Consider the following 19158-nt stretch of genomic DNA (forward strand, 5'->3'; position numbering starts at 1 on the left):
CGTTTATGATGGCAATTTACTTTTCTACTCGGAAACACCTCAATTGTAAATACAAGAATATTGAGTTACCAGGGAGAAGGACTCACGGTAACGGCTTCATGCTGCGAAAACTCAAGTCCGTGTGTCCAGTGCAGCCAGTCTCGACAAGCAGTAGTAAGGTCCCATGACACCACCGCTTCCTCGGCCAGTGCCATTTGCGGTGTCCAGCACCATTGGAAGGGTGGTTATACCAGGGTGAGGATATGCTCTTAAGCAGAGGAGTAAAAAAAAAATATATATATATATATATACTTACCACCACGAAAACTAGCAGCACCATCTATGAAAAAAGAGACAAGAAAATACTGAAATATAAATATATGTGAAGTAAATAACTTATTTGTCTAACCATAAAAGAGAAAAGCTAAGCCACTGTGCAATTCAGGTAATAGAGCAGATCAAAGCAAGAAAGGTGTTTAGAAGGGTTTTGAGAGAAGTGAATGGGAGGGGCAGTGTGAAGTAGTAATTTTGTGCTTTATGCTTACAGGTGCTAAGGAAGACCCTTGCTGGAAATCAAGTTAGGAAGAGGCACATCAGTGGCAGTCTCTCTTGTTTCTTCCAATCCAATCCCCTTTCCCCCTCTTTATTGGGAGCGGATTTCATATTTTGGCTCGCAATAGAGTTGGGGAGCTGGGGAAAAGTTCTTCTGCTCCTGTGGAAGTCGAGTTCTGGTACGTGGTTCTGACAGATTGAAGTGACTCTTACCAAATCTTCCACCTGGGCAAAATGGCTGAAGGAATAGATGTCAAGGCCTTGGAGTCAGTTTTGGAGGGGTTGCAGAAACAATTAAGTGAGACTATGGAAGAGAACAAGAACCCTAGAGATGAGGTAAGGAAGTCAAGTCAGGAAGCTAGTCCTTTGTCAAAGGTTCTATGAGTTTTGTAGCGAGTAACAATCCGTTGCCTAAAGAGCAAAAGTCTCAACATTTCTCACCTTCCCCTTCAGCAGCTGAGTTAACTACACAAGTGATACATGCCATATCTCCTACGATCCCACTTGCTCTCCCAGAGAGATTTAATGGCGACCCCCACAAGGCTCAGGTTTTTCTCACGCAATGTTTGTAACACTTTTTATGCAGACCCATAATATTTAAGGAAAACCAGTCCAAGGTGGACTTCATATTGTCTTACCTGAGTGGAGATGCAGCAGCCTGGGTGATGCCACTGGTAAATAGCAATGATCACATATTATATAATTTTGAGGAATTTAAGGTGGAATTCCTTCGCATCTTTGATCGAAGAACCATTTCACAGACCACAGATAACAAACTCTTAGACTTGAAACAAGGAGATCGAGAGCTGGTTGCGTATCTGGCAAAATTTAACAAATTGATAGTGGGAACCAACTGGCCCGAAGCCAAGAGAGCGGCAATTATTTACAGAGGGTTAAAAGATGAATTAAAGGATGGTCTGGCACAAATTCCAAAAAGACCCACTGACATATCAGAATTAATTCATTTGGTTTTACAGATAGATCAATGACAAAAAGAGAGAAAACGGAGCACCTAAAGGATGTGAGACAGTTTCCTCCTCAATTTGAAAAGGTCAAATCAGACACAGTGAAAACTAGTGATATAGTGTCTAGTGAAGAGCCAATGCAAATAGCACAGTGCTTGGTCCGTTGACCAAGGAAGAGAGAGAGAAGAGAAGGAGTGGAAAGCTGTGTATGTACTGTGAAAACTCAGGTCATTTCATTGAGGAGTGTCCCAAGAAACCGTAGAACAATACTTGGGTAAAAGACAGACCCCACCAGTAGAAGTAGTTGATCTGGTGGGTGCATCTGAGGAGACAACTCCAAATACTCAGCTACTTGTAAATACCTTGCAATCTTCTGCTCCTCATTTGATCATTTCCAGTTTGATCAAATTTGGAGCTACAGGAGTGGATGAAGTTTCGGCCATGATTGATTCTGGAGCTACTGGAAATCTTTGCAACATTAAATTTGCTAAGCCATTAGGAATTCATTTCAGAAAGAAAGAAAAGCCGGAACCAATTGGAGCGGTAAATGGCAACAACCTTTCTTCCGGTCCCATTACCTACAACACAGAGGAAATAACTTTGATTGGACCTGGACAACACCAAAGTTTTTGGAGGTTTAGTCTCATTGACGCCTCTCAATTTCAGCTCATTTTGGGGCTGCCATGGCATACCGAACACATTCCGAATATTGATTGGGCAAAAAGAACAATTGAATTGAATTCCTAATACTGTTTGGAGCATTGCTTTGACTCATGTACTTTAGATCTTCAGCCATCACCATCCTCTCTCTTGGCCGAGCAGTCTCGTGTGATTTGTGCAGTGGAAATTCAAAAGATTCCTGAGGAGTATCACGATTTGGCATCAGTATTTGATGAGCAAGAGGCTAAGAAATTACCCCCACATTGGGAATACGATTATAAGATTGAACTTGAACCTGGTGTGTCTTTGCCATGTAGCCAAGTGTATGCTCTGTTGGAAGCAGATAATAGTCATCTGAAGGAATATTTGGACCAATATTCAGCAAATGGGTTCATTGGGCCCTCCCAGTCCCCGGTCTTATCTCCGCTGTTCTTCATACCTGGAAAAGATGGAAAGCTTAGGCATTGTATTGATTATCGAGCTCTGAATCAAGTCACCAAGAAAAACTGTTACCTCCTGCCCTTGATTTCAGAACTTTTATCTGATCATGGAAGCCCATATTTACTCTAAAAAGGACTTGAAAGGGGCTTACCATTTTGTAAGGATGGCAGAGGGCGACGAGTGGAAGACAGCATTCTGATCTCGCTTTGGACTATTTGAGTATCAGGTTATGCCCTTTGGCCGGTGAAATGCTCCCTCCTCTTTCCAGCACTTTGTCAATGACATACTCAAAGAATGTTTGGATCGCTTCGCCGTTGTATACATAGACAACATTCCTATTTTTTCTGTAAAGATGGAAGAACATGTTTTGCTTGTGCGTAAAATTTTGGAATGATTGCTGGATAACCAACTCTACGTTAAGTTGGAACAGTGTGTTTTCCATACCAGTCAAGTGGAATTTTTGGGTTTAATTTTGTCTCCAGGTGGAGTGTCAATGGATGATGTGAAGGTGAGAGCAATTAAAGATTGAAAGATGGTCCCTCTCCCCGAAATGTCAAAGAAATACAAAGATTTCTTGTTCACTGAGAGCTAACGGGAAGAGAGGCATCTGCTTAGGTGGTCTATTTAATAAGACACAAATCAAAGAATCATTAGCTGATTCTAATTTTATCACTATGTTCTCGGTGTCAGTGAGAGGGAGGCATGTGAAGGAGCAGAACCTAAAGTCAGTATGAAGAACGGCAGCCACTCCCCCACCTGACTTGCCCGAGCACCTATTGGCAGACATGATGTAGTAGTCAGGGGGAAGTGCCGCAAGTATATCTGGAGCTGAGTCAGCAGTAAGCCATGTCTCGGTCAATAACAGAACGTCCGGTTTATCAGTAGTCAGGAGTAGAAAAATCTCCATCTGATGTTTGACCAGGGAGCGGGTGTTAAGATAATAGATTGACATAGGTGCAACTCTGTGTGTGACCTGAATCGGGGGTCTCTGATTATGAACCGCTGTAATCTGGAGTTCCGGAAAACTACTCCGTTTAAGAAGTAGGTTGTGTACAACTATAGAGGAGAAGGCCTCTTTTGAAGGTTGCCAATTTAAAGTGTCCATCTCTTTCAAAAAGGCAGATGAATATGTAACAAATTGGCCATAGTAACTGGCCCCTGGGCCCGGAAGGGCGCGGACGGGCGCAGACGGGCTTGCCTTTAGCGCACCATCGGTGCGCTGCCAGCGCGCCCGCTGCGCGCCCGTGCTGTCATCTGTTTTTATCCTCACAAGCTGGGAACGTCTAGAGCGCTGCCCGGGCCTCCACCCAATATGTCTGCCTGTTCCTCCCTGCGCAGCGTAGGAATAGAGGCGATGCAGGTTCCGGACGGCAGCGGTGGACTGAGTGAGGAGAGCCCTGGGTAGTGCTGAGGTAGGGGAGTAGAACCCAACTAAAATATAGCAAACATGAAAATGAAAATACCAATTGTTTTAAAAACTCCCGGCTTCCGCCTCATGAGTCGACCTTGATGCTGCGCGCCCGCGCTGTCATCTGTTTTTATCCTCACAAGCTGGGAACGTCTAGAGCGCTGCCCGGGCCCCCACCCAATATGTCTGCCTGTTCCTCCCTGCGCCGCGTAGGAATAGAGGTGATGCAGGTTCCGGACGGCAGCGGCGGACTGAGTGAGGAGAGCCCTGGGTAGTGCTGAGGTAGCAGAGTAAAACACAACTAAAATATAGCAAACATGAAAATGAAAATACCAATTGTTTTAAAAACTCCCGGCTTCCGCCTCAGGAGTCGACCTTGATGCTGCGCGCCCGCGCTGTCATCTGTTTTTATCTGCACAAGCTGGGAACGTCTAGAGCGCTGCCCGGGCCCCCACCCAATATGTCTGCCTGTTCCTCCTAGCGCTGCGTAGGAATAGAGGCGATGCAGGTTTCGGACGGCAGCGGTGGACTGAGTGAGGAGAGCCCTGGGTAGTGCTAAGGTAGGGGAGTAGAACGCAACTAAAATATAGCAAACATGAAAATGAAAATACCAATTGTTTTAAAAACTCCCGGCTTCCGCCTCAGGAGTCGACCTTGATGCTGCGCGCCCGCGCTGTCATCTGTTTTTATCTGCACAAGCTGGGAACGTCTAGAGCGCTGCCCGGGCCCCCACCCAATATGTCTGCCTGTTCCTCCTAGCGCTGCGTAGGAATAGAGGCGATGCAGGTTTCGGACGGCAGCGGTGGACTGAGTGAGGAGAGCCCTGGGTAGTGCTAAGGTAGGGGAGTAGAACGCAACTAAAATATAGCAAACATGAAAATGAAAATACCAATTGTTTTAAAAACTCCCGGCTTCCGCCTCAGGAGTCGACCTTGATGCTGCGCGCCCGCGCTGTCATCTGTTTTTATCCTCACAAGCTGGGAACATCTAGAGCGCTGCCCGGGCCCCCACCCAATATGTCTGCCTGTTCCTCCCTGCGTCGCGTAGGAATAGAGGCGATGCAGGGTCCGGACGGCAGCGGTGGACTGAGTGAGGAGAGCCCTGGGTAGTGCTGAGGTAGGGGAGTAGAACGCAACTAAAATATAGCAAACATGAAAATGAAAATACCAATTGTTTTAAAAACTCCCGGCTTCCGCCTCAGGAGTCGACCTTAATAGCCGAACTGGTGACGGAGCATGCTAAGGTCCTCCTTGCGGGTGATTTTAATTACTGGTACGGTGATCCAAATGAAGGGCCCCAATCAGCAGAAATGTCTGACCTGCTCAGAAATGTAAACCTCTCCCAGTTAGTTTCATCCCCGACTCATTCAAAGGGTTGGATCTTGGATCAAATATGGGCAATTGGCGTGACTACTTCTATCCCTATTGCCTTACCCTGTATCTGGTCCGATCACTATTTGTTAAAATTTTCATTGATACGATCATCTTTTCAGAAAATCAATGCGACGGAAGGAGGTCTTGCTAGAAGGTGGAATCTCATTAATAAAGAAGACTTTCTCAACGCACTAGCTGATACTGCTCCACACCCTGACCACGATGTTAATACTTAGGAAAATAAGGTATCCAAATGGCTTCTTGATGCCAGTAATAAACACGCCCCATTTAAAAAAGTCAAATTAGTACGCCGGGCGGAGGCAAATAGATGGTTCTCGGACGATCTCAAGGCCCAGAAATTGGCCTTGCGCCAATCGGAGAGACAATGGCGTCTGCAATACTCTTCAGAAAAAAGATCACGGTACATCTCTGCTCAAAAAGAGTACAAGAAAAGTATTCTGACTGCCAAAGCAGCCTACTTCTCTGATCGTATCTTGAAATCTAATAAAAATTCTAAAGTAATATTCTCTATAATAGATGAACTTTCCAATCCTGAGCGTACCCTTTTGAAGGCTGTCCCCTCTCAAGGCCTATGCAACTCATTAAATGACTATTTTATTGACAAGATTGCTACAATAAAAGCTAGTATCCCCACTCATCTCCCTCCGTTGGATTGCCCTGTAGCACATTGCAATAACAGAACTCTTAGCTGTTTCCCTATTATCAGTGATAAGATCTTTCAAGATCTATTAGTAGAAATTAAATCAGGCGCTCCCTCTGACTGTTGCCCCCCTCGCATTCTGAAAGAGTGCCTTGCAATTCATTCTGGTCCTGCACTCGCATTACTGAATAAATCCATTACATCTGGCACAGTCCCCTTGGCTTTTAAAAGAGCAATAGTGGTCCCTCTTCTGAAAAAGCTGGGAGCTGACCCTGCGCTCCTTTCCAACTACCGTCCGATCTCCCTGCTACCCTTTTTGGCCAAAATCTTAGAGGGCTACATAGCAAAATGTCTCTCTAACTTTTTAGAGTCGTCGAAATACTTGGACCCTCACCAGGCTGGCTTTCGACCCGCCCATTCCACCGAAGCTGTGATCCTGACGGTTGTGGACATCCTGCGGGATAATGCTGACAGAGGCTGTCCCCGAGCCCTGGTCTTGCTGGATCTTTCTGCGGCCTTCGACACGGTCGACCATAGTATTTTGGTCGACCGTGTGAGGAGGGCGGGTGTTCAGGGGACCGCGGCCCGTTGGCTCAGTTCCTTTTTGGAGGACCGCTCACAAGCTGTTCGCCTGGGTCAGTTTCTATCACATCCACATACTACCACCTGTGGGGTACCCCAGGGTTTGGCTCTTTCTCCCCATTTATTTAATATCTATATGGCACCCTTGATCCAGTCACTCAAGGACAGAAATGTGCTGGTCCTCAACTATGCTGATGACCTTCAGCTCCTTCTTAGGGTTGATAGTTCCAACTATTCTATCACGGAATTCCAGGATACTATGTTATATATCCAAACTTGGATGAATCTCAATCATCTTAAACTGAATCCTGGTAAAACAGAGATAGTCCTTACTGGTGATAGCCATAAGCACTGGGGCCCTTATTTTTGGCCCTCAGAGCTTGGCTCTCCTCCCACCCCTTCCATGTCAGCTAAAAAGCTAGGAGTACTTTTGGACAGTGATCTCTCCTTGAAAACCCAGGTCGGAGCTGTGGTGTCCAAGTGCTTCTTCCAAATGCGCAAAATTAGGAAAATCCACCGCTTCCTCACTCACGATACCTTGAATCAAGCCATGATCTCTACGGTCCTATCTCACCTAGATTATTCCAACTCTGTCTACCTGGGTATGCCCCACTACTTGTTCAAGCGCCTACAATTGGTTCAGAACCAGGCAGCGCGACTGATCTATCACCAACCCAAATGACACACTGCCTCCCCACTGTTGAGGAAACTACATTGGCTTCCAATATCACAGCGCTGCATTTTTAAGACTGGTTGCCTTATTTTTAAATCTTTGCATGGCACCAGCCCTGAGTTCATTAATAACTTGATACTCAGGTACTCTCCTACACGCAATCTAAGGTCCGCTCATCTATCACTTCTCATTACCCCGGGCTTTAAACGGGCATGTCAAGGAGGTCGCAGATTTGCTACTCTCGCCCCCAGACTGTGGAATTCCTTTCCGCTTGGAATTCGATCTTGTACCGACCTTTTCCAATTCAGGAAATCCCTGAAAACCTGGCGTAAATTAACTGCTGCTGAAGTCAACTAATCTATTGCGGACAAGGAGTTGTTAGCAGTTAAGGATGCATTCCAGGGATGGAGACATTATTTATTGGGAGCAAAACATGAAATCACGGTTTTTACTGATCATCGAAATTGCAGTTTCAAAAGTCAGCTAGAACCCTTACCCCCAGGCAATTGAGATGGTCACTCTTCTTCGCGGATTATAATTTCATTTTGACCTACAAGCCAGGATCTATTGGAACAATCTTGTACACTGAGTTGGAAGATAAACTCAAGAATAGCTTTCCTGAAGCTGGAATATTAGATTGGGTCAAGTGTGGAACCAGAAGAGAAATAAAGAATGGAAAACCCTATTGCCTAGTAAACCTCTATGTACCTAGTGAAGAGTTATGTATTGAAGTCATTCAATTGTGCCACGACAATCCGTTGGCTGGACACAAAGGAGTGAAAAAGACAATATGTGGCATCTTGTCAAGGTGAGACAGTGCCTGGCATCTTGTCAACAGTGTGTCAAGGGAAAGGTCATCAGACACGCTCCACAAGGGTTGCTCATGCCTTTACCTTTGGCCCCGTATCCGTGGCATACTGTCTCCATGGATTTTATAGTTGATTTGCCTTCTAGTCATGGGTATTCAACTATATAGGCAGTAGTCGATCATTTGTCCAAAGTGAGTCATTTCATCCCGCTAAAGTCCATCCCCAATTCTACACAGTTGGCTACATTATTCACTCAACACATAGTAAAGTCTCATGGGATTCCTAAGGTAGTGATTTCCAATCTAGGGCTATAATTTGTTTCACATTTTTGGAGATCCTTCTTGAAGAGTTTATGAGTTGATTCTCGGTTGTCTACCGGTTTCCATCCTGAGACTGATGGACAAACTGAGAGGGTAAATCAAGATCTGGAGTAGTATTTGCACCTGTATTTTATGGATCAAGAGGGAGATTGGCCAACCTTGATTTGGGCAGCAGAATTTGCCTATAACAATTCAGTACACTCTTCCACAGGTTATTCCCCATTCTTTTTTAATTCTGGCAGACATCCAAACATGTTAGTAGAAAAACTAGAAAGCGATGTGCCTGTAGTAGAGGTAGTAGTTCGAGAATTGCAGAAGGCTTATGAGGTAGCCACCAACAATTTAGTGAAAGCTAAAGATTCTTATAAGAAGCAGGTAGACAAGAAAAGGAGATAAAATCTAGTTTTTAGCCTGGAGATAAGGTTTGTATCTCCACTTGAAACATACGACTAAAAGGGAACAGGAAATTTCAACCTCGATTTGTGGGCCCTTTTTCGGTAGAAAAGATGGTAAACCCAGTCAGCGTAAAGATCAAACTTCCCAGTAAGTTTAAAATACATCCAGTGTTCCATGTATCATTGATTAAAAGAAATCCACCAGGTTTAAGAAAAGATTTGCCACCAGCCCCAGTTCTGCTTCAGTCTGAAGAAGAATTCGAAGTAAAAAGAATAATTGATTCTAAGCTCAAGAAAGGAAGGTTATTTTCTTTGGTAGACTGAAAAGGTTTTGGTCCTGAGTAAAGATCATGGGACCCCAGTTCTTATATTCATGCCCCTAGATTGGTTCAGGAGTTTCACAAGACCCATACTAAGAAGTCCAAGGAGGGAGGAGGAGGGGTTTCGGGGGGGGGGGGTACTGTCAGGACTGGGCGATGCAGTTCCAAGTTAAGGCGATTTTATCACTGTTCAAGGGACAGGCATTTGAGAGTGTTGAGGAAATCACAGTAAAAGTGGAATCAACTTATTGCACAGGGGTTTCAGCAATAATTAGGGCAATTTGTTTCCTACCGCCTTTGGCGGAATTTCAATATGAGTGCCGGCAATAACACTAAGGTGAGCGTTCTAGTATGTCCAAGAAAAGAAGAAGTGTTACGGTTATTGCGCTTGTGCTCCATGCGCGCTGCGCACTTCAACCGTCTATTCAGTGAGGAGAAGCAGTGACAGGCTTCTGTGCATCACTTTTGACAGGAATTTCTAAAGGGAGTAGCGTTCTGCTCCGCTTATCGCTGCCTGTCATTTCTGCTGGTGAATAGAACCAGGCAGTCGAGACCTATTTTAGTAACAGTATTTAACCCTTCACAAGTCTTGGTGAAAATTGAATTTGCGAGAGAATTCTTGAAGACTGCATATCTTTCAGTGTGAAAAAAGACAATACTGGTGCTTGTACAACTAATATTTATTAACAGCTAACTGTACATAGTCAGCACAGTGACGATCCTAAGTATATATAAATATATATATATTTGTACTTACCACCACGAAAACTAGTACCACCATCTATGAAAGAAGAGACAAAAAAAGACTGAAAGAACCTGCATGAATATAAATATATGTGAAGTAAATAACTTATCTGCCTCACCATAAAAGAGAGAAGCTAAGCCATTGTGCAATTCAGGTAATAGAGCAGATCATAGCAAGAGAGGTGTTTAAAAGGGTTTTGAGGGAAGGGAATGGGAGGGGCAGTGTGAAGTAGTAATTTTGTGCTTTATGCTTACAGGTGCTAAGGAAGACCCCTGCTGGGAATCCAGTTAGGAAGAGGCACAGCAGTGACAGTCTCTCTTGTTTCACTCAATCCCCTTTCCCCCTCTTTACTGTGAGCGTATTTCATATTTTGGCTCGCAGTGGAGTTGGGCAGCTGGAGAAAAGTTCTTCTGCTCATGTGGAAGTCGAGTTCTGGTACCTGGTTCTGACATCATGCAGAGGAAAGAATAAAGCACTGCTAAGAGCAAGTGCTACATAACAACATACCCCCTCCCTTCCACCCAGGACAAACTACTCAAAAAAGAAGGTCTAGACTATCCCAAAAGCCTCTGGGATTCTGCAATACACTTGCTGATCTGATAGAACTACAAAAAAAAACTTGGCCTGCAGAGGGTGTGCGAGGTAGTCCTTTGATGAAAGAAGCTCTTCCCTCTACAGAATCACGTGACTCAAGACTGGAGCAAGTGCGTAGGAAGGAAGGAAGCTTGAGTGAACAGCGTCGTAGGAGACAACCACTGTGTTGTGCCAGTATGGTGAGAGTTAAACTATACAAACAAAAGCGCAGTGTTGCAGGCAGCGTGAGGTTGTGTAATGCTCCTGTAAACTTTCGAACAGTTGTTTAGAGAGTGTTGACCACGGCTCCCTGGTGTTCATCACAGAGGCCGGTCAAAAGCATGTATCGAAGACACGATGGAGCCACAAACAAACACAGGCCTCGGCAGATCGAGAGCAAAGATGGCTCTCATTCGCTTCCATCAGGGGTCAATCATAGGCATTGTTGCAGCAGTAGGAGGCTGGGAAAACGGCATCCCACAGTTTAATTAGGCCGATAGAAGAGGAAGCATCAGGGTAAGCTTCTCACCTCAAAGTAGAAATGAGGTTAGAGCGACAGCTTCAATGTGTGCGTGGGCAACTCCCAAGCCTCTGCTTCGATATGAGTCATGCTGTTGTGCTCCGATAATGTTATGTTATGTTATAACGTTTTGTAGAGCGCACAGCTGCCCCAGCGAAGGGGAATCCCGGCGCTAAGCAACAGAAGGAGAAGCTGCTGAAAATGGAAGGCCTACGGAGAAGGGAAAAGATGAGTCTTGATGGCCTTACGAACAGCAAGGTAGTTGTTAATGCTTCGGATAGAAAGAGGCAGTGAATTCCAGAGTTTAGATGCCAGAACACGGAAGGAACGCCCACCAGCCCGCTCCCCCCTTACCCGGGGAACAACCACCAGATGGTGACCAGTCGAGCAGAGCTGGCGAGTGGGAAGATAAGGTGACACCAGATTAGCCAAAATACCAGGGGAAGAGAGATTCAGAATTTTAAAAGTGATGCAGAGGGACTTGAACTCAACGCGTCTAGCCACCGGCAACCAGTGTAGCCGGCGGATAGCATTAGTGGTGGAACAAATTCTAGGGAGGCCGAGAAGAATTCTGACTGTTGCATTCTGGACCCTCTGCAATCTCAGAATGTCAGATTTGTTGGTTCCCAAGTAGAGCGAGCTGGCATAGTTCAGTCTCGATAGGACGGAGGCTTGGACAATAACCTGTCTAATGGGCGGATCGAAAAAGCCTAAGATCAGTTTGAGACCCACCAGTATGCCAAAGCACGTCCCAGCCACATGTGGCTGGCAAGCGTCGCCAAAAATGTGGTGATGACTCGGACACAGCATATACAGAAACAGCGGTTTATTCAGCATAAGCCATAGCACACAGAGCGTGATTCCACCTTCACCAGCCACATTACCATCCATCGTTGGTGGAATCCGCCTCCGCAGCACAGCAAAGCAATAGAACACTGAGTATGTCGTGCAGAGGAAAGAATAAAGCACTGCTAAGAGCAAGTGCTACATTGCAACAATGTCACAGATAGATGGTGTGTTTCCCTTGGGGGAGGCTTTTGTATTCCTAAGACCTCCAGGAGAATAGGACACAAGCCAACATGTCCTTGGGTAGCACACTTCAGGGCACCACACAGCAGCAGGTCATCCGCCCAGGCCAACCTCTATTCAGGAAAGGAGCTCGGTCCCTTCCAATGGGTAGTTATTCTCCTGGTGCACAACAGAGTCTTCTGGCAAAGTGCACCACGGGGGCCAGATTCTTGGGTCCCACATCCCTACAAGTGGATATCTCTTGCTGCAGTGTGGTCCCAGTAGTTATACTGTAGTTTGACTTTTGAATCAGGGGGGGTTTCAGAGCTATTTTTTTGAACCACAGATGTCTCCCCTGAATTTCTCCTAAATTTCCATCCTGGCTTCCATGGGGCTGTGGAATGCAGATCTTTATCTTTAATGGGGCCAGGATGTGGCTCTGAGAGGTCAAGTGTCACAACCTTTCCCTAGAATCTATCTATCTGGCCTGTCATTCCAGTTGCAAGCCCAATTGCCTTATAACTGTCTTTGGGGAATGCACAGAAGTGCTCCCCCAAACTCCAGTGTGGTGTAGAGACAAACAAATGCATGCAAAAGAGTTTAACGCAGATACAATTCCCACACTCTAAAGGTGCCATTGTTAAGCTAGTACTGACAGAACCCTCGGTTGTCAGTACAAATCCAATGATAGTAAACATCCTGGGGCTTCTGCACTGCAATCCATGGGTGCAACATGAACTAATCTTAGCCATTCCTCGATGTTAACTAATGGGAGAGCAGCCCGCATGGGTAGTGCCAACACGCATGGGAATTCAACAGTACTGGGGCTGGGAATACACATGGGTATCTGCCCTATCCTGCCCATGACGGCCTTCACCTACTAAGGTTAACCTCTAGGACATCTAGTGGTCTGGAAAGGATGCATCAGAATGGGTCAGCTTGTGAGTCAGGCCACCCTTAGCCTCCATGCAAACAAGCACCAAAAAAACCTGCAATGGCAGGCGGGATACATGGTGAAAGGCACAATTGGTGCTAGCACACATGCATAAACCCACAAGGACAGGCGGGACACCTGGTGCCCAGCACCATAGGTGCAAGCTTGCAAACACAAGCCTGCAATGGCAAATGATATACATGGTGAAAAGCACAATAGGTGCCAGTGCACACACATAAACCTGCAATAGCATGCAAAATACATAAGTCGAAGCACCAGGGATGCGAGGGCGCACACACATATCTGCAACAGCAGACTGGACCTACGTTTAAGAATGCCAAATGTGATTTCCGCTCCCTTATGTGTATAGGGAAAGTGTGTGCTCTTTCACACTGCCTTGACAACAAGAAAGAGCCGAAAGCCATAAGGCCACAGAAGTGAATCAGCAAAACCTAGGAGGAAAAAGCTAAATGTTTTAGGGTAACATGACCTGACAAACATCAGGTCTCACATGTTGTTTGTTTTCCATTGAAGTAGATCGGCATTGTTCATAACGTCCTTCTTCTGGCAGTTGCGGTAGTCCTGCCCCGACTCACCAACTGAATGGGATAGACTTGGTGTGTTGAACAAAAAAAGCAAAATAATTTGAGCACTTTTTGGAGTTTTGAAACTAGAACGGACTGGTCTCGGAAGAAGCTGAAAAAAAAGAAGTACACAAAAGGAGTGGTCCATGTAGGTAATTAGAAATGTGAAAGCAAGCAGGGCAATTATTCTGGGAGAATAATCCCCCAGGCCCCAAACATTAGAAATCAAGTTTACAACACTCTCCCAGCCATGAAATGAATCATCAATCACGGAATATAGCACTCATTGGTGCAATAGTTACCTATTCCAAGCGTGGTGCACATTTGTATTTTGTATCTCTTTCCCATGGAAGCAACACTCAATTGCATTCTTGCATAATTAGTTATTTTTACGGGTAGCCTAGCTAGGGAATTAAAAAAGGAAGGGTTTGGATGGGAGGCACTGTCTATAAATGAATGGGGAAGCTTCTAGTGTTCATATTGGTCCACTCCATGGATGTGACTAAATAAATGGGGCTGCATAAGCCTTAAATCTGTTCACCTCAAACGCCTTCGAGTGTCACTGATGTTGTATGGACTCTATCTAGGAGCTGCTTTCCACCTAAACTTGGGAACAACCCAGAGTTCACTGCTTTGTTTTGTATTATTAATGTGGCACTCTAAACCTGAATGGGCATTGTTTTAACTTATGCTGGTTGTTCCCTTGTGTTCTTGGCTTTAGGCTGGAAGGGGGTTGTGTTGGACCTGGCCCTGTCTGCAGGGTCAACTCCCCAAACATTTTGCCTTTTATCTTCCACTTTTTGCTGTATGCATTTTTGTTGGTCTTAGTACTATGTACACTTTACTACTGCTAATCAGTGCTAAAGTGCTCGGATTCACTCCCCTAAACATGGTTTGAGTGGCATACACCTAAATAGCATATTTATTTTACTCATTAGCCCCTTGCAGTGTGGTAAAACATATATAAAGGGCCTGTAAATGTAATGATACCACTGGGACTGCAGCATTTATTGTGCCACCTACTTAATTAGCACTTTAAAACACGCCCCAGGCCTGCCATTGCAGCCTGAATGCAGTTTTAAACTACTATGCCGAGTTGGCATTTAAACCCCCTTGCCAAGACTTAAACTCCTCTTTTATTACATATGTCACCCTAAGGTAGCCCCTAAGTAGCCATAGTGCAGGGTGCTCTGCAATTCGAAGATTGGACATGTACTTGTGAGTTTTACATGTCCTGGTAGGGAAAAACTCCCAAATTTGTGTTTCACTACTGTGAGGCCCACCCCTCCCATAGGATAACATTGGGTATTCCTTATTGCATTTATTAAGCTGTAAATTTTAACTGGGAGAATGTAGATATGTCATGTTGGGTACTTATGAAATTGTAACAATAAACCAAATGTAATGGTAAAGTCTGATTTTTCATTGCAATTTTGAAAATGGTACTTTTACAAAAGTTTGCATTTTCCTTTCACCAGCCCTTTTTGTCTGCAGTCTGTCTTAAACCACATAACTAGGTGTAGCTGAGCGTTAGACTTTATGAATTCCTCCCAGACAGTCACACAATAGAGGGACTAGGTGTGCCTCAATTGGCCCTCTACTGGCTGGATCTGAGCATAGACCCACTTGCATCTAAAAAGCCTGTCCTCTGCCTTCACACAAATAGCCTAACAACCCTGTATTGACACTCGACGAGCTTGGTACCAGGGCAGAGGAGTCATGAAATTCCATGCACTTGAAAGAACCTTTCTAGCAGATTCTCCCACCTTCCAGAAGGGTACCAGAGTATAAAATAGGACCTTCAGACCCACCCTTCAGTTTACAACTAGAGTTGCTAAAGAACTCTCAGAGGACTGCCTGCTGTGCACTCTGCGAGACTGCTGCTGTATCTGGAAGGACTGCTTTGCTGCCTGGAGCCTGCCTTGACCCCTCAGTGGCCAGTCCAGCTGTTAACCCCTGTGGCTTCATCTGTGCTCAGAACTACCAGAAGTGTCTCTAATGGCTAATTTTCTGACCTCCTGCTCAGAGCCACAGGAACATAACTCACCCCAACCATCTTGAGCCCTCACCTTGACCCAACCTGAGTGAATCCTGAACCCCCTTGAGTTGTCTTACCAGTCCTGGACCCTCGGTTGTGGTGCTATTGGCACCCAGATGACCATTTTCAAAAACAAAGGATTTGCACAAAATTTGGCCAAAATGTGCACTGAGACCGGGACAAACCTGCTTGCCTACCCGCCCAAGATGCATCACCAGTCAGATTAACTTTGTGGCCTCTCCTGCTGCGCTCTTCTCCGCAGTAGCATATCCATTTCAGGGGTGATTTGCCAAAGAGGTGTCTGACCTGGTGGAATTGTATTCGGCTACATTTTTCTGCCTCGGTTCACTGTAGCTTTTCAACTTCCATTCCACAGCTGATGAGGATGAACTTCCTTTCTCGGACACCTTCTTTAGCCTTCACCCATTGAACTTTACCTTCGTAGACCTTTTTCTTCAACAAATGTTTTTTTAAGTCTGAAGGTAAGAGCTGACTGGGCCCCAATCACTTCTTGCAACCGAACCACTCTCCATCGTGGTTGGCCTTAACTTTCAACTTTAATCACGCATGTGACTAGATGTCCATGGCTCATGCTTTGGCCATTTAAACACTATTTTGCACCTTATACCTTTAAATACATAACTCCCATTATACTGATTGGATTTTGCTAGTTTTGGAGTCAAATAATTTATTCACTCTATTCTGTTAATTTGGTTTGGGATTTTTCTTGTGTTGTGTTTTCACTTTATTACTGTTTGTGTGTTTCATTAATAACGTATACAGGTCTTTTGTGTACCAGTTAACTCCTGTTCTAGTTTTTGCTGTATTGCTTCATTTCACAGGGGCCAGAGTGTTAATGCAGTTGGTGATTGTTAGAAATGGGGTTGTGTAGTTGGCAATGGTTTGCACCTTTGTCCAAATAGGGGCCCTTGCTTCTAGTCAGGGAAAGGGGATACACTCCTAAAATAACCCCTGCTCACCCCCTTGGTAGCTTGGCATGAGCAGACAGGCTTATCTCAGAGGCAGTGTGTAAACATTTGTGAACACATACAGTAACACAGTGAAAACACTACAAATGGACACCACACCAGTTTAGAAAAATAAGTATTCTTTATCTAAACAAGACCAAACAACATAAATCCACAATACAGTATTAAAAGTAAGACTTTCAAATGGTAGAAATAGTCCAGTACAATGTAGATGGTAAATGCAACACTTTACTCTCAAAGTACCTCAGATGCGTCTCTTTTTTCAGTCATTTTGTTATCATTTTTAACAATTTAATCTCCGCAAAGTCAATTAAGGTCATGTGATTCAATTCAAAAATCTTTATTTCGGTTATTTGCTAACCATAAAAGACATACATAAAATATACAATTCATTATCACAAAAACACCAACCATTTCATCATAAGAAAGTGCAATAAGAAAATGCTTACAAAGTATGGGCACAAACAAGGGACATGGTTTCACTGGTCCAGGCAGTTTCTCAATCTAATACATAGTTTTAAAAACTCCTTAATTTGGAGAATACTGTCACTATGCAAAAGCTGCAAGTACAAAAGTGCCGGTCTGATTTGTTTAAAACCAAGTTTTTTTAAAAGAGTCACTAAATATAGTTTGCGTGGAAATTCATAAAATTTGCATAAAAAAATAAAATGCAGCATATCCTGCGGAGACTTTTACGTCGCAGCCGCAGGGCGCTGCCAATTTATTAAAAATGTCACACTTAGGTCGAATAAGCAGGTGATGGAACTGGTTGAACCTAAATCTGGTCAGTAAAAATTTCTCATGTGAGGACAAAGACCCTTCCAAATATGGTTCGATGGCCACAGTAGTCTTAAGCATAACAAACTTTCTCACACTTGGTTTCTGAAGCTCCACATCTTCTCTCATAATCCTCTTGTCCATCAAAAATGTTTGTTTGATGAGCTCCAGATCGCCCCTTGTAATTAATTGTGGGTTGGCAAAGAGTTCAGAACGACCAAGTTTATCAAAATTTGATTTTAGGTAACTTAGCCAAGGAGAGCTCAGTGCTTTGTCCAGCGACAAGAAGTCCTTTATGATTAAATGTGTTAGGGGTATGTTCTCATTTAGCCAAATTTTAAGCCAAAACATCAAAGGGCGTAAGGAAAGCAAATCACATAAGTATTGAGACCCCAACTCCTCATGTACAGCAAGATTAGCCGTACCAGGAGGGACACACAATAGACGCTTCATAAATCGATTTTCAGCAATCTGTAATTGCTCTCCATTGACATACCCCCAAAGTTCACTACCATAGGATACAGTTGCCACAGACTTAGCATTGTACAATTTCAACATAGCACAAATTGGCTTTTTCCCCAATTTGGTGGCAAAATTAAATATTGATGCGTTAACCCTCACCATTTCACCTTTTTTCTTTGCAAGATGAGGTTCCCAATTTAATTTTGTATCGAAAAGGACTCCTAAGTAAGAAAATGTTTTAGTTAGAGGGATTATTTCCCCACCAATCCTAAATGGGAAGGGTTTTCTTGGTTGCTGACCAATTTGTAATACAAAAGATTTAGTGTTGTTTACCAGGAGGTCTCTATCTCTCATAAATGTATTAAACGCTGTTAACAATGATTGAAGTCCCCTCTCTGTTCTAGATATAAGTACTGCATCATCTGCATAAAGAAGTATTGGAATTCCACGCCTACCAACTCTAGGGCAGTCAGCACGAACATCCTGTAACACCCCATCTAAGTCATTAATATAGAAGTTAAAAAGAAAAGGGGCCAGGATACAGCCCTGCCGGACACCCTTTCCAATACTAAAATTATTTGATACACTCAAATCCAGGGAATATCTCACATTGGCACTGGTATTACGGTGTAGGGCAACCAAAAAATCAACCAAACCGCTATCAACCCCTTTCAACCTCATGGACTGCCACAGCTTCCGCCGGTTGACACAGTCAAACGCGGAAGACAAGTCCATAAAGGCAAGATGAATGGTACCTTTCTGTATTATAGTATATTTGCTTAAGATCAGGAAGAGGTTAAGGCATTGAGTAATTGTCGATCGGCCCTTACAAAATCCGTACTGCGAGGGAGACATAATGTTCTTTTCCTCCACCCACTCTACCAGTCTTTGCAGTACAATTCTTCCTACAATCTTAACCATAGAATCTAATAAAGAAATCGGTCGATAGCAGTGTGGGCTGCCCTTGTCACCCTTTTTAAAAACCGGGACAATTGTGGAAACACCCCATGATCGTGGACATCCTTCTTTTGCAGCTGCATTAAAAACTGACTCTAGAATCGGTGCCCAAAAACTAGGATCGGATTTAAATAAATCAGGGGGAATCCCGTCCGGGCCGGGAGCTTTTCCGCCTGTGATTCCCTGTATGCCCTCCAAAACTTCACCTCTATTAAAAACAATCTGTGCACCAGTTTTACTGCAGTCAAGAGTTGTATCCATGTCCCCTGTGCAGCAGTACAACTTCTTAAAGTGCACTTCCCACTCCTCCTTAGATATATAACTTTCAGTACCATTTCCCGGGTCCTGTGTCAGAAATGGTTTTCTCATCAAGGCCCAGCAAGCTGTGCTACTTCCAAGGGTGGCAGGATCTAAGATCTCTAACCACGCCTCT

At 44.3% G+C, this 19158-nt stretch overlaps 1 protein-coding gene across 4 annotated transcripts in view; it reads left to right on the forward strand.

Annotated features, from left to right (window-relative positions):
* LOC146863365 (zinc finger BED domain-containing protein 6-like) overlaps window positions 1–19158 on the forward strand; it is a 223956-nt gene that overhangs the window by 29128 nt on the left and 175670 nt on the right. The window contains exon 3 of one of the 4 annotated variants that reach the window (XR_014978246.1): window positions 10140–14864. The exons of the other annotated variants lie outside the window; for them this stretch is intronic. The gene's annotated coding sequence lies outside the window, so the exon portion shown is untranslated. Of the gene's footprint in view, window positions 1–10139; window positions 14865–19158 lie in introns of those variants that run through there. 4 annotated transcript variants of the gene reach the window in all.

This window comes from Triturus cristatus, chromosome 2_2 (genome assembly GCF_964204655.1).
Source record: "Triturus cristatus chromosome 2_2, aTriCri1.1, whole genome shotgun sequence".
NCBI classification, from domain to species: Eukaryota; Metazoa; Chordata; class Amphibia; order Caudata; family Salamandridae; genus Triturus; species Triturus cristatus.